The 12467-nt window shown below is 47.6% G+C and overlaps 1 protein-coding gene across 2 annotated transcripts in view; it reads left to right on the forward strand.

Moving 5' to 3' along the window:
* The window catches only part of RIMS4 (regulating synaptic membrane exocytosis 4), a 47610-nt gene that overhangs the window by 21601 nt on the left and 13542 nt on the right, over positions 1 to 12467 (forward strand). The window lies entirely within an intron of this gene.

Raw genomic sequence — 12467 nt, forward strand, 5'->3', positions numbered from 1 at the left:
TCATCATAATCTCATCCTGTCCCCTCACGGTGGGGAAATGAAAGCTCAGAGAGGGGCAGGAATTTGTCTGATGTCACACAGGAAGTCCATAGTGAAGCTGGGACCGTACGCAGGAGCCCTAACTCTCTGATGAGGCTCCCCCACCCCCATTCTCTACTGCATGCTCTTTTTCAGGAAGACTGTCCAGAAGAAAGGCTTTTGACTCATGGACTGCAAGCCTCAAAATTTTATGCAGCATATTGTGTGCATGTGCTGACAGGTAGTTTTCTAAGGAAAGAGAAAATAGCTTTCATCAGCGTCTCAAGAGGTTCATTGCATAACCAAGAAAGGTGAAGAAATCAGGAAAAAAAGAGAGTGAGTGAAATGGGCCGAAGTCTTGCCACTCAAAGTGGGCCCCAGACCGGCAGCATGGGCTTCATCTAGGTCCTAGGAGTTGTTAGAAATGCAGAATCTCAAGCCCACCTGCACCTACTGACGCTGAATCTGTATTTTAACAAGCCCCCTGGGTGCTTCATTTGCACGTTAAAGGTTGAGAAGCACAGAGCTGGGATTTGGAAGCATAGCAGGCTTTGGTTTCCTGGACGGGTATGGAGTACCTGCTGAGTGCCAGGCACCTTTGCAAGTTCCTTCCCTGCCTGCATCTGAGGGAGTGGAAAGTAAGCATCCTTAGCCAAGGCGGCCCAGCTGCTCTGCAGCTCTGCCAAGGCCAACTCAAGGGAGGTCTTAGTTTCAATTGTTTGCCAATAAAGGTTGAACTTCTGTCCTAGGAGTATGAGGCAGTTGTGCAGGGAGGTTCTGCCTGGAAAGCCTTAGTGGGCACCCTTAGCTGCCCTCCTGCAGAGCAGTGCAGAAAGGGACTGTGGGTTTTAAGGAGTCATGGGATTGGGATGAGCTGAGTGGGAGCAGAAAGGGTGTGTACTGCTTGAGGCCAGCTTTACCAGCAGCCTCGGTGCTGAGAACAGCTCGTTCTAGGTGCATTTCCTCTGGTGAGTGCTAGTGCCAGGTGGTTCTAGCTGGTTCCATCTGGTCTCAACTGATCCTGGGTCTGGTAGGCTCTGAAGGAAGATGACTATGTGTGGACTGAAGAAGGTGGCAGTGGGGAGCCTGGGGCACAGAGAGAAGGCCTGTGGAGCTGGGAGTAAGGAATTCTCCCTTTCTCCCCCATGTGCCCACTGCATGTTTTCATCTGTGTGCCTTTGTGGGGTTACATGTGTGCTTGGAGGATGGCATGCCCAGGGTCCAAACTGCACAGCCCAGGCCTCGTCTGGCTTTTGCAACAGGCTTCACATGCTGGCAGAGGCCAGTGCTGACCTGAAGAAGCCTTGCCCACCCTCATAACACTGGCTCCTTGAATAAGGGTCAAGAGCAGGGCCTGGGAGATGAGATGGATATATACATATATGTATACATTTACATATACATATACACATACATATACATATACATATGTGCTTTATTGAGATATAATTACATAACATACAATTTCATCTGTTTAAAGTGTTCAACTCAGCAGGTTTTAGTATATTCAGTTATATAGTCATCACCACAATCAATTGTAGGACATTTTTATCACCCCAAAAAGAAACCCTTATACTCATTAGTAGTCACTTTTAAGTCCTCCCTCACCCTAGCCCCTGCAACCACTAGTTTGCCTTCTATCTCTATGGTTTGCCTATTCTGGATATTTTATATGAATAGTCATAGACTATGTGGTGTTTCGTGACTGGCTTCTTTCATATTGCCTATTTTCAAGGTGTATCTATGCTGTAGCATTTCTCAGTGCTTCATTCCCTTTATGTCTGAGTAATACTCCAGTAGCTCCATAGTCTACTTTTTAAAAAAATATATTTTATTGATTTTTTACAGAGAGGAGGGGAGAGGTATAGAGAGTTTAGAAACATCAATGAGAGAGAAACATCGATCAGCTGCCTCCTGCATACACTCCACTGGGGATGTGCCCGCAACCAAGGTACATGCCCTTGACCGGAATCGAACCTGGGACCCTTGAGTCCACAGGCCGATGCTCTATCCACTGAGCCAAACCGGTTAGGGCCATAGTCTACTTTTTGTTTGTTCGTCATCTGATGAGCATTTGGATTGTGTGCACCTTTTGGCTATTAGGAAGAATGCTGCTGTGAACACTGTGTTCAGCTGTGTGTGTGGAGGGGATGGATTTGTCTTACATTCTGCCTCGCCACCACTTGCCGGCTGTGGGACTGCGAGCAAATCGCTTCAGTTCCCAGAGCTTCAGTGTTCTGAGAGTTCCTGGGAATTGGGGGCACTGCTGTCTACCTCAGAGTAGGTAGATAACACTACTTGTTGATAAAGCAGTTATAATCTACTGAATGCCTTTATCATGACAGTCACTGCACATATGCTATGTCATTGAGTTTAGCCCCAAAGGGGGCACAAGAGGATCTCTTTCATAATTAATGTGGACCAGTGCTATAATGGGCTAACACATTGCCTTGTTATTGCAAATCATTCGGTAGTTTGATGAATTCTCTTTTCATTGTGTGTTCAGGGGAGAGCTCCCCCAGCCTCACCTACGCTTTTGGCTTTTTCACATTATTAGGGGACATATTTCTTACCTCTCCTTTTCTGTACTTAAATTTAAAAATATATATATACATGGAGAAAAGTGCAGTGGCTGGAAGAGTTCTGATTCCATCATTCCTGTCTTCCCTCTGCCATGAGAACTGCATGTCCCAAATAGAACTGGCTCCTTCATCCTGAATCCCAAAAGAATTCATGAGATAGAGCCACAGATAACTCACAAAGAGTGTTTAATATGAGCAAGAACTAAATCTTTGTTCTGTTAGCCACTGAAACTTGGGGGTCACTGTAGTGTAACCTAGTGAGACCTGACCAATACATTTAAACCTTACAATAACAGTGAGATGGATGCTATTATTATTTCTATTTTGCGAGGGAACTGAAGCTCAAGAAGTTCAGTAACTTTCTTTAGTTTACTCAGAAAATAGCAGAGGGATGCCTCAAGTCCCAAGCCCAGTTATTCTGGCTCCAGAGACTGTGCTCTTAAGAAGATGGAAGTAGCCCTGGCCAGTGTGGCTCAGTTGGTTGGGCATCGTCCCATGCACTGAAAGATTGTAGGCTCGATCCCTAGTAGGGAGTGTGCAGGAGGCAACCAATCGATGTTTTGTTCTCACATTAATGTCTCTCTCTCTCTCCCTCTCTCCTTCCTTTCTCTCTAAAATATCAATAAAAAACATCTTTTAAAAAAAAAGAAGACAGAAGTATGTAGGCTGTGGTTGGTGAGTGATGAGTGACACAGTGTGGATGGAACACCTGGTATGTGCCTGGCATCAGACTTGTAGTATAGGCTTGGGGCAGATCATGAAAGCCTTGAGTACTAGTTCTGTGCTTACAGACTCTGTTTTGGCCCACAGCTCAACTTCTTCCAGAGCTTGCTCAGCTTTTCCCAAACGCAGGGGGGAATGGTTTCTTTTGGAAGGCTGCCATTGTGGGGATGTCAATTGTCTTCCTTCCGATGATTGCTGAGTTGCCCCTTCTTCAGAAAGTCTTCCCATGCTAGATGGAACAGAGTGAACGACTTTCCCCTGACCATCGCTGCTAGGTGTAGGACCTCCCGCTGCCCAAAATGCACTTACTATGCATTCAGAACTCTTTGTGCTCAGCTTATATTTTGGTTCCACATGTTTGCCTTCTCTCTACATGTTTTGCACTTATCACTATAGTTCTCGGTTGTAAATTTCCATAAGGTAATACCGGCATCTACAATAAATCTTATTATGAGTATATTTGCGATAAACTTCAATTCATTATTGAAATAATTCTTATAATCCACACCCTCCCTCTACTTTCAGTGCATTTTTGCTCATTTCTTCTTATTGCTCTTATAATACTGTGTATATCTTCGCTCTTGAACCATCCTGTGTTGTAATTATAACACCTTGTGTCATAATTGTCCCTTTACTTGTCTGTCTCCTGACAGACGGAGAGAGGGGGGACGGGGGTTTCAGCAAGATCTGGATTTAATTCATCTGTTATGAGTCCCCAGCACAGGCCTGGAATAGGCACTTAGAGTTTGTTGAATGAATGGTAATTACTTATCTATTTCATCCTCCCCCTCCCCCACTACACACTACCTATAAGCTCCTGAAAGACAACGACTGTGTCTTAATAAAATCCCCAATGCCAAGAAAAGCATGGCATAAGGAATGAGCTCAGTAGATGTTTATTTTATTGGATATGTAGGAGTACATTGTTTTCCAGGGGCAGAGTTACAAAGTACATTCATATACATTACTCAGTTGATCCTCTCAAAATCTTCAGATTCTCCCCATCTTCTGTTCTTAAATCCTTATCATGGGCTCTTTGCCTCCCTTGCTGCCACCCATTTAATTTTTGCCTCTTTATGATCTCTCCCTTTTTACCCTTCAAATCCTCTTGGAAGAAGGTCTGCAGAATTCACTGCCCCCGCCCTTCCTCAGGGTAAAGCAGCCTAAAGGGCAAATTGTACTCTGATCTGCTCTGAACCAAGATCGTGCTCCTACTTACTGGGCAGGCTCATTGATCTCCCTGAGTCAGCGTTCTCTTCTGAAAATGGAGACAGTAGTGGTTGTGAGGGTTAAATGAAGTAATGTAAGTTGAGTACCTATCATAGGCTCTGGTTGAGCTTAGTAAGTGGAAGTGCCTGGCCATATGGAATGGTGAACTTTGAGGCATCAGCAAGCCAGTGGAAAGGAGTTGTGGTTTACTAACAAACACGGGATGGGGTTGCTTAGTTGTTTTGGGGATCTCCCCTCCCCGTAAGCTGCCACCTTTGCCCCAGGCAAGCCTTGGCCTCCTGCTCATGGTCAGCACCACGGACAGTTCCCCGTGCGCCTGGCTGGCTCTGTGGCTATTGCACACAATAGTGTCTAATCCACATTCAATTGCAAGTGATAGCTTTATTCTATGTAGCACCAAGAGAAGTAAAACATGTCAGAATTTACCTCTGACTTGCCATTGGCTGTCATTCATATCTTAATTTTGGAGATATTGAAAAATGTATGTCTTAGAATCGATGAAATGACGACAAATTACAAAAGATAATACCAGTGAGCAGTTGACCATTGATCTTTGAACAGTTTAATTATAACAGCCAGCATTTATTGAATGCCACTGTGTTCCAGGCCCTTTTTAAAATTAATTTTAGAGAGAGGAAGGAAAAGAGAGGGAGAGAAACACTTATGTGAGAGAGAAGCAGCGATCAGTTGCCTCCTGCACGCGCCCTGACTGGAGATTGAACCCACAACCTTTTTGGTGTACAAGGTGATGCTCCAACCAACCAAGCCACACCAGTCAGAGCCAGGTCTTTTTCACTCCTTTCTCTCCTGTCCTGGGTGCTCTCTGCTCTTTGTACATTTATTTAACAAATATTACATTTGGAGAAGATAAATATGAATCAGATAGACAGTTAACTGTTCTTCCACCATCCTTCTTCCCCAAATATTCCAGGCCTGGGCCTCATTTCTTCAGCACATTGCTTCCTGCTGAAAGATAATCTAACGTGTTAACCTTTTTAGTCCACATCATGCTTAACCCATTTAAAAAGCATTTCAAACGCATAGCCTATGACCCAACAGTTCACTCCTATGTATGTACCCAGAAGAAATGTGCACAAATGGTCACCAAAACACACACATGCTGAATTAAAGTGAAGGAGGAATAGAGACCCCCGTAGAGGTGAAGATAAAGGGCCACTAGGGTTCAAGGAGTTTGGTCATGGAAGTCTTTGTAGAAGAGATGGAATTTGACGTCTGTGGTAGAACCAAGTGAATTGATTCAGTAAAAAATATGGTTATTGGAACCAGAAAGACCTGGGCTTGAATTCCTCTGCCATTTGTAGCTGTGTGTGTCCTTGGGAAAGTTACTTAACCTTCTTGATCCTCATTTTATTACCCTGCAAAATCAGGTAATAGTTATCTCATGACTTATTGTGAGTATATGTCTTACATACCAAATGAGATGATGCCTATGTCAAACACTTGGCATAGCATCTGGCAAAATATTAATAATTTCATAATAGCCACCTTTGTTGAGTGCTTACTGAGTACCACCACCCACCTTGGACGTCCTGAGGATTAAATAGTATTATATTATTACATTATCTGATTGTTATACTTAATCCTTACAAAAGCCCCAAGAGTTTGGTGAGTGCCTGATAATTATAAGTGTTATTTAAAGCTTAGCTCTGGAGGATGGTTAGAATTTTGATAGGGAAGATGAGGGACTAGGAAAGTAAAGGAGAGAAAACCAGGATGAGGCAGTTACTGAGGATGCATGTGAGTGATGAGGTGCCTAGCTGGGCTGGGGTGTGGAGGCTGAGGGAGACCAGGAGCAAATGGGGAGGAAATCAGGTAATGGAGAGTCTTGAATGCTTGGATGCAAAAGTTGAAACTAATTTGGCAGGCAGTGGGAAGCCATTCCAAGGCTTTAAATGGGATTATAGCTTGATTGAAGGTGAGACTTATTTATAAACTAGAGGCCCGGTGCACGGGATTCATGCACTGGTGGGGGGCATGGCCTGCGGGGATTGGCCTGCTGTGGGAGCACAGCTCATCCTGGTCAGCCGAGTGGCTGTGGACTTGCCTTCTGAGCGGCTGCTCCCTGGTCCAGCATCTTCCATGGAGCCGGAGTACTTGCCTCTCCAGGGGACCTGGTCAGGGCCGGGCCCAGGGACAATAGCACTGAGAGGCGGCGGAGTAGGACTCAGTCCCGTGGTGGTTACGAACCCGCCTCCCAGCCTCTGCAAGCCTGCGGCGGCGCTGTGGTCCGGAGGAGGCAGCAGGAAGCAAGGAGGAGGAGGAGGAGGAGGAGAAGGAGGAGGAGCCGCCGCCTGGGGTAAGGAGGTGACGATCACAGCCTGGGGTTCCTGCCCATTAGCCCAGGGTTCTCAGCAGGAGCAGCCACTCATCCCAGTCAGTCGAGTGGTGCTCCCACTGTGGTAGCACACTGACCACCAGGGGGCAGCTCCTGTGTCTGCCCCATGGTGGTCAATGCACATCATAGCGACTGGTCATCCCATCATTCTGGTCGTTCCGTTATTCGGTTACTGGGCTTTTATTATATAGGATTTGTATTTAACCTTCATTTTCATTATAGAATTAATCCATTATCTCTAAAACTTCAAGAGACATAGAAGCATACAAAAGAAAAAATCCCCCCAGGGTGCTGGTTGGAGTATAAATTAGTACAATTACTTTGGAAAATGATTTGGCAATGTCAAATAGACCCAAACTGGAAAAAAAAATCAAATGCTTATCAACAGCACAATAGATAAATAGATTGTGGCATATTCATACAATGGAATACTACATAGCAGCGGTGATAAGCCATCTACAACTACGTCCAACAATATGGACGGATCTCATAATCCACAAAGATTGAGCAGAAGAAGCTCCCCTTCCCCTCAAAAAAGGCCATGCTTTGTATATAAAGTTTAAAACCAGGCAAAACTAGTATCTGGTGTTGGAGATCAGGATAGTGGCTACCCTTGTGGAGCAACACAGAGACTGGAAGACACACAAGTGGGCTTTGGGGATCCTAGTAAAGCTCTGATTCTCCACCAGGGTGCTGGTTACATGAGGACGTTTAGTTTGTGACAATTCATCAAACTACACACTTAAGGTTTCTGCACTTTTCTCAATCATCTTATACTTAAATGAAAATGTTTCAAAATGACCTTCCACACCTCCCCTCTAAAAACCTTTCTCCTTACAGCTATTCCCCATCAGGAGTTTGGTTTTTCTGTGTCTATGCACAAAGATGTGTGTAATCTGTAGCTTTACAAAAGCAGTCTTACGTCTTACATACCATTCCACATCGTATTTTGTTTTTAGCTTGGTATGTCGGGGCAATCTTTTTGTTACTGTAAACGTAGATCTACATGCTTGTTTTTTAACAGTTGCACAGTATTCTCCTGTGGGATGTTTCCTTTTGTAAACTGGTCCCCTGTTGGTGGGCAGTTAATTCCAGCATTTCATTGGTATAAATTGTACTGTGTGGGACTTCTTCGTGCACATCTTTGTGTATTTTTGTGACTGCTTGTGTAGAGTGAATTAGTTGGGGTGGAATAGCTTGGTCTGAAGTGGTAACTTAAGTTAGTTAATCTGTTAATGGCTTGTTTGGTGGGTGGAAGCAGGGAGACCAGTTAGGAGGCTGTTAAAATACATAGTTTAGACTTGAGGTATTGAAGCTGGTTGGTTGTGAAAAGGGATAAGACGGGAGAGATATAAGAGATATTAAGGGCAAAGACTTTGTACGGCTTGGCATTGATGGGAGAGGGGAAACGTCAGAGAGGTCCTGGGGGTTCTGAGTCCAGGTGACTGGGAAGGTTGGGAGCACACATTGGAAGGAGTTGATGGAGAAAGTGGGAGCAGGGATGGGTGTGGCTTTGGCCAGCTTGCATCCAAGGAGCCTGCTCATCATCCAGGTGGTGATGTCCATAATGCAGTTGGAAGTGTTGCTCTTGACAGAGTTGAGGGCTACAGATTGAGGCATAGGATTCACCTAGGATGGTCCTCGTGTTGCCGGAAGAGAATGAAATCAACAAGGGGGAGGATCTAGAGGAGAGAAAGTATCCAAAGACAGAATGGTGAGGCCCTAAATACAGGATGGTAGTAGTGGTCAGAGACAGGAGGAAGCCTGCTAGAATTCACGATCACAGAGGCCAAAGAAGGAGGGATCTGAAGTGACTACTCAAGGGATGAAGTAATCAGTGTTAGCCCCCCTCCCTCTGGCCCCCCCAATGGGTGTTATCATTACATCTTGTACTTGTCTTCAGAGCACTAACACACTTGTGATTAATCCATGTGATCATCGGTTTAATGTCTGCCTCTCTCCACACTGTGAGCTCCATGGAGGCAGGGACCACACCACTCTCGATCTCTGTCCCCAGCATCAGGCATGGTGTTTGGCACACAGTGGAGTTGGTTCCCTAAGTGTTTGCTGCCTCCTGCAGGAGTCCAGCCGTCCACACACCCTCCCTCTACCTTAAACCCACACACCATATTCTGCCCAAGTTGGGAGATGAGGGACGTAGGACCTTGCGGGAGAAAAATTCAAGCTGCACAGTTTGAGTTTTGGGTGTAGCCAGTGTTAGTGGGTGGCCAAAATGGGTCCTTCGAACTCCATTTATTTGTATGTCACCGTGGCCGGCCACAGTTGGTACCCAGAGTCCACAGGACTCCACTCCAGGCCTCGGCAGCGGAGCATTCTGATAACCTGGGATAATGAAGCCTTTCTTGTCGGTGGAGACCAGACTTAGAAGGGCAGTTAGCATCCCACGAACAGGAAGGCACTCAGTGGTTGTTTCTTGAGTTCAGGTATTGGGGGCTGAGATAAGGCCCTGGTGCATGGTTGGAGCCGTCATTGGACTGGGTCAGCAAGCCCTGTGAACGGAGTGGAAGCCACACTGTGAGAGATAGGAGTGCGTGGATGGCGACATGGCGGGAGAGGCTGTTCTATGAGAAATGTGTTGGTTGAAGCAGGTGGTGGAAGAAGTGAAGCCTTGACAGACTTGCAGGAGGAGTGGAAAGAGCCAGAAGACAGAGAGATGGCCGACTCAAGGTCCAGAGAGCACAAGGGGTTGGAGGAGTTTCGGGTGAGGATGGGAGGAGGAAGGATAGGGAGAACAGATGGCAGATCAGCCTTGGCAAGGAGAAGGTCAGAGAGGAGGGAGGGTCGAGGGGCAGGTTGGAAGGTCTGAGGATGGTGAAATTTGGAAGTGGGAAAGAGCAAGTAAAGAAACACATCTTTTCAGCCAAGTGGGAGACAGGTCATCTTTCAGCCAAGTGAGATGGATGGGGCTATGGGTTGGAGAGTGGGAAAACATTGGTCCAGTCACTTTGGGGAATGTAACTGCATGAGCAAGAGATGGCCAGTGGACAGCTTAGATGGTAGATCATGTTGGTGTGGTTGGTACAGCTATGGTCCCAGATTGGAGACTCACAAGGTGACATGTCAGGGGGAACATGCAAGACAGTTGGCTTGGGCAGATTTGGGGAGTTCTGGGAGATCTTTCTCTGTAGCTGCTAAGGCTACTTTTGTTTGGCACCTACTATGTGCCAAACAGATGCTGTGGTAAATGTTCTATCATTAACTCTCTCAGCAGCTCCGTGAGGTAGATGCTACCCAACTTGCCCAAGGTCAGCTTGCCTGTGACTCTGCCTGGGCTGTTGATTGCAAAGCCAGGCTCACCTGTGCGGTGACTCACGCCTATTCTGGGGCCCAAATAGGGTACTGGATGTGGGATACTTAGGGGCTGTAGAATGCCATCCAGGTGTGAAGCCCACCTCTCCAACCCCCCTCCTCAGCCCCCGTGGGGTCTGAGTTGTCATTTTTTGGTCCTGCCCTTTCCCAGGAGAAACGTGTCAGTCCCTTGTGGGTGGGGGCGAGTCGGGGTGGGGCTCCAGAGCAGGGCTCAGCGGGGGGTAAAAATCCCAGGCAGGGGTCTGGAGTTTGTCCGGACATAGGACTGTGCTTGTGTGAATGCGTGAGTGGAGGAGCGGCGTCTCTGTGCTGTGAGTGTTTCTGAGGGAGCATGTGTGTGTTTCGGAATCTTTCTGTGTGCCTCTGCACCGCTCTACACAGAGAAACAGAAATGTTGGGGCGGGGGGCGCAGAAACAAGTTAGTGAGAGAACAAATGGGGGAATGAAGGGAACACGGGCACAGGGACACACATGTTCCCCCACATGTTCAGAAACACTCAGGGTGACACACAGAAACGCAGTGGCAGTCTCCCCGCGTGCTTTCTTGAGTGGGATGGCCTGTACCTCGTGTATGGGTATGCGCCTGTGTGTGTGCTGGCCTCAGAAACAGCATGATAGGTCTGTGGAGCCCACGGAACCACAAATATGGGCACTCAGACACACCGTGTCTTTGCACGTATATTCCTGTGTATGCGTGTGTGTTACTGTGTTTTTCTGAGTATATGTGCACTATATCTGAATAACACAGATACATGTGGGAGACAGACAGGTGGGCACACACTCTGAGAACACGCACAGAGCACCTGAATCTGTGTGTCTGTGTTAGAGTCAGGAGGAAGGGGCACCATGGTTGAGCTGGGAGGAGGGAGGCTGGGAGAAGGCCAGCGGCAGGCATCCTGGCCCCGCTCTGTCTCTGGGTACACAGATCCAGCGCTCCTGTCCTCTCCACGCAGGATGGTGGGGTTTGGGTGGTGCTGCTTTCCCCAGGGGGTCAGCAAGCACTGGGGAAGCCCCTGAGGTATGCCAGCTCACCCCAGACTGTGGGGGGGGGGGGATCCCGCGGAAGATCCACCCCGCCTCTAGCAAAGCCACAGTCCCCTTGAGTGGTGGCCGACGGAAAGCTCACTGAGATCACCAGGCTGTGGAGCACGAAGCGAAGAGACCCTCCCCGGGTGAAACCCTGGCTCCCCACCTTTCTGGCTCTACAGAAGTGAGCATGTCGCTTAACCTCTGAGCCTCATGTCCTCGGTGTTGAAGCAGGAAGAGCAGGAGCATCCCCGCAGGGGCGCTGGGGGGATTGGGACCACTCTCAGGCGGACCCTCCTTCACCAGCAGGTTTTAATTGTACACCTGCAGTGGCTGGGCCTGGTCTCGGCCCAGGGGCTTCAGCCGTGGACGAAACAAAGTTCCGTGCCCTTACGGAGTTTACCTTCTTTATGGAGAAAGCTGGCCAGTAAATCAAGAATGCGCCTTGTGTTGGAAGAAAGTCGGGAAGAAAGCCATAGCACGGCCATAGTGCAGAGAAAGCTGGGGGGGGGGGGGGGGCGGGGAGGGTCAAGGAGGGTCTCGGAGAGGGTGATATGCCACCACAGAGCGGAGGCCATGGATTGAGCTGCTGTGGAACAGGTTGCCCAAGGGGAGGGGATAGCAAGGGCAGAAGACTGCTTGTCTTCATTAAAACCTTGTTGTTCTCCCATTTTACAGGTGGGGAAATGGAGGCACAGAGAGGCTGAGTAATTTGCCCAAAGCCTCACAGCCGATGAGAAAAAGATCCAGGATTTGAACCTGGGCAATCTGGTTTCAGAGCCAGTGGCCTAAATCAGTGGTCCTCTAGCAAGGGTGACTGTTTTGCAATGTCTGGAGACATTTTTGATTGTCCCACTGGATTGGAGGGTGCTGCTAGCATTTACTGGGTAGAGGCCAGGGTTACCATTAGACCTTTACAATTCACAGGGCATCCCTGACAACAAAGCAATATCCCATCCAAACTGCCAGTTGTGCTGGGGTTGACAAGAGTATGGCATATGGTAGGTGCTCAATAAATAGTAGCTGAAGAAGAGGAGAAAGGATTTGGAGAAGGTTGCAGGGGAGACATGACTTCAATTCAAAGGGGAGAGACAGTCCATGTAAATGAATCCATTAGGTAAGAGAACACATGTGATACTGATGATGGCGTGGGTATGAATGAGACTGCCCCCTGGAGGCTGGGTGCAGGTGAGGCCAGTGGT

Source organism: Cnephaeus nilssonii (assembly GCF_951640355.1).
Source record: "Cnephaeus nilssonii genome assembly, chromosome: 11".
NCBI lineage: Eukaryota > Metazoa > Chordata > Mammalia > Chiroptera > Vespertilionidae > Cnephaeus > Cnephaeus nilssonii.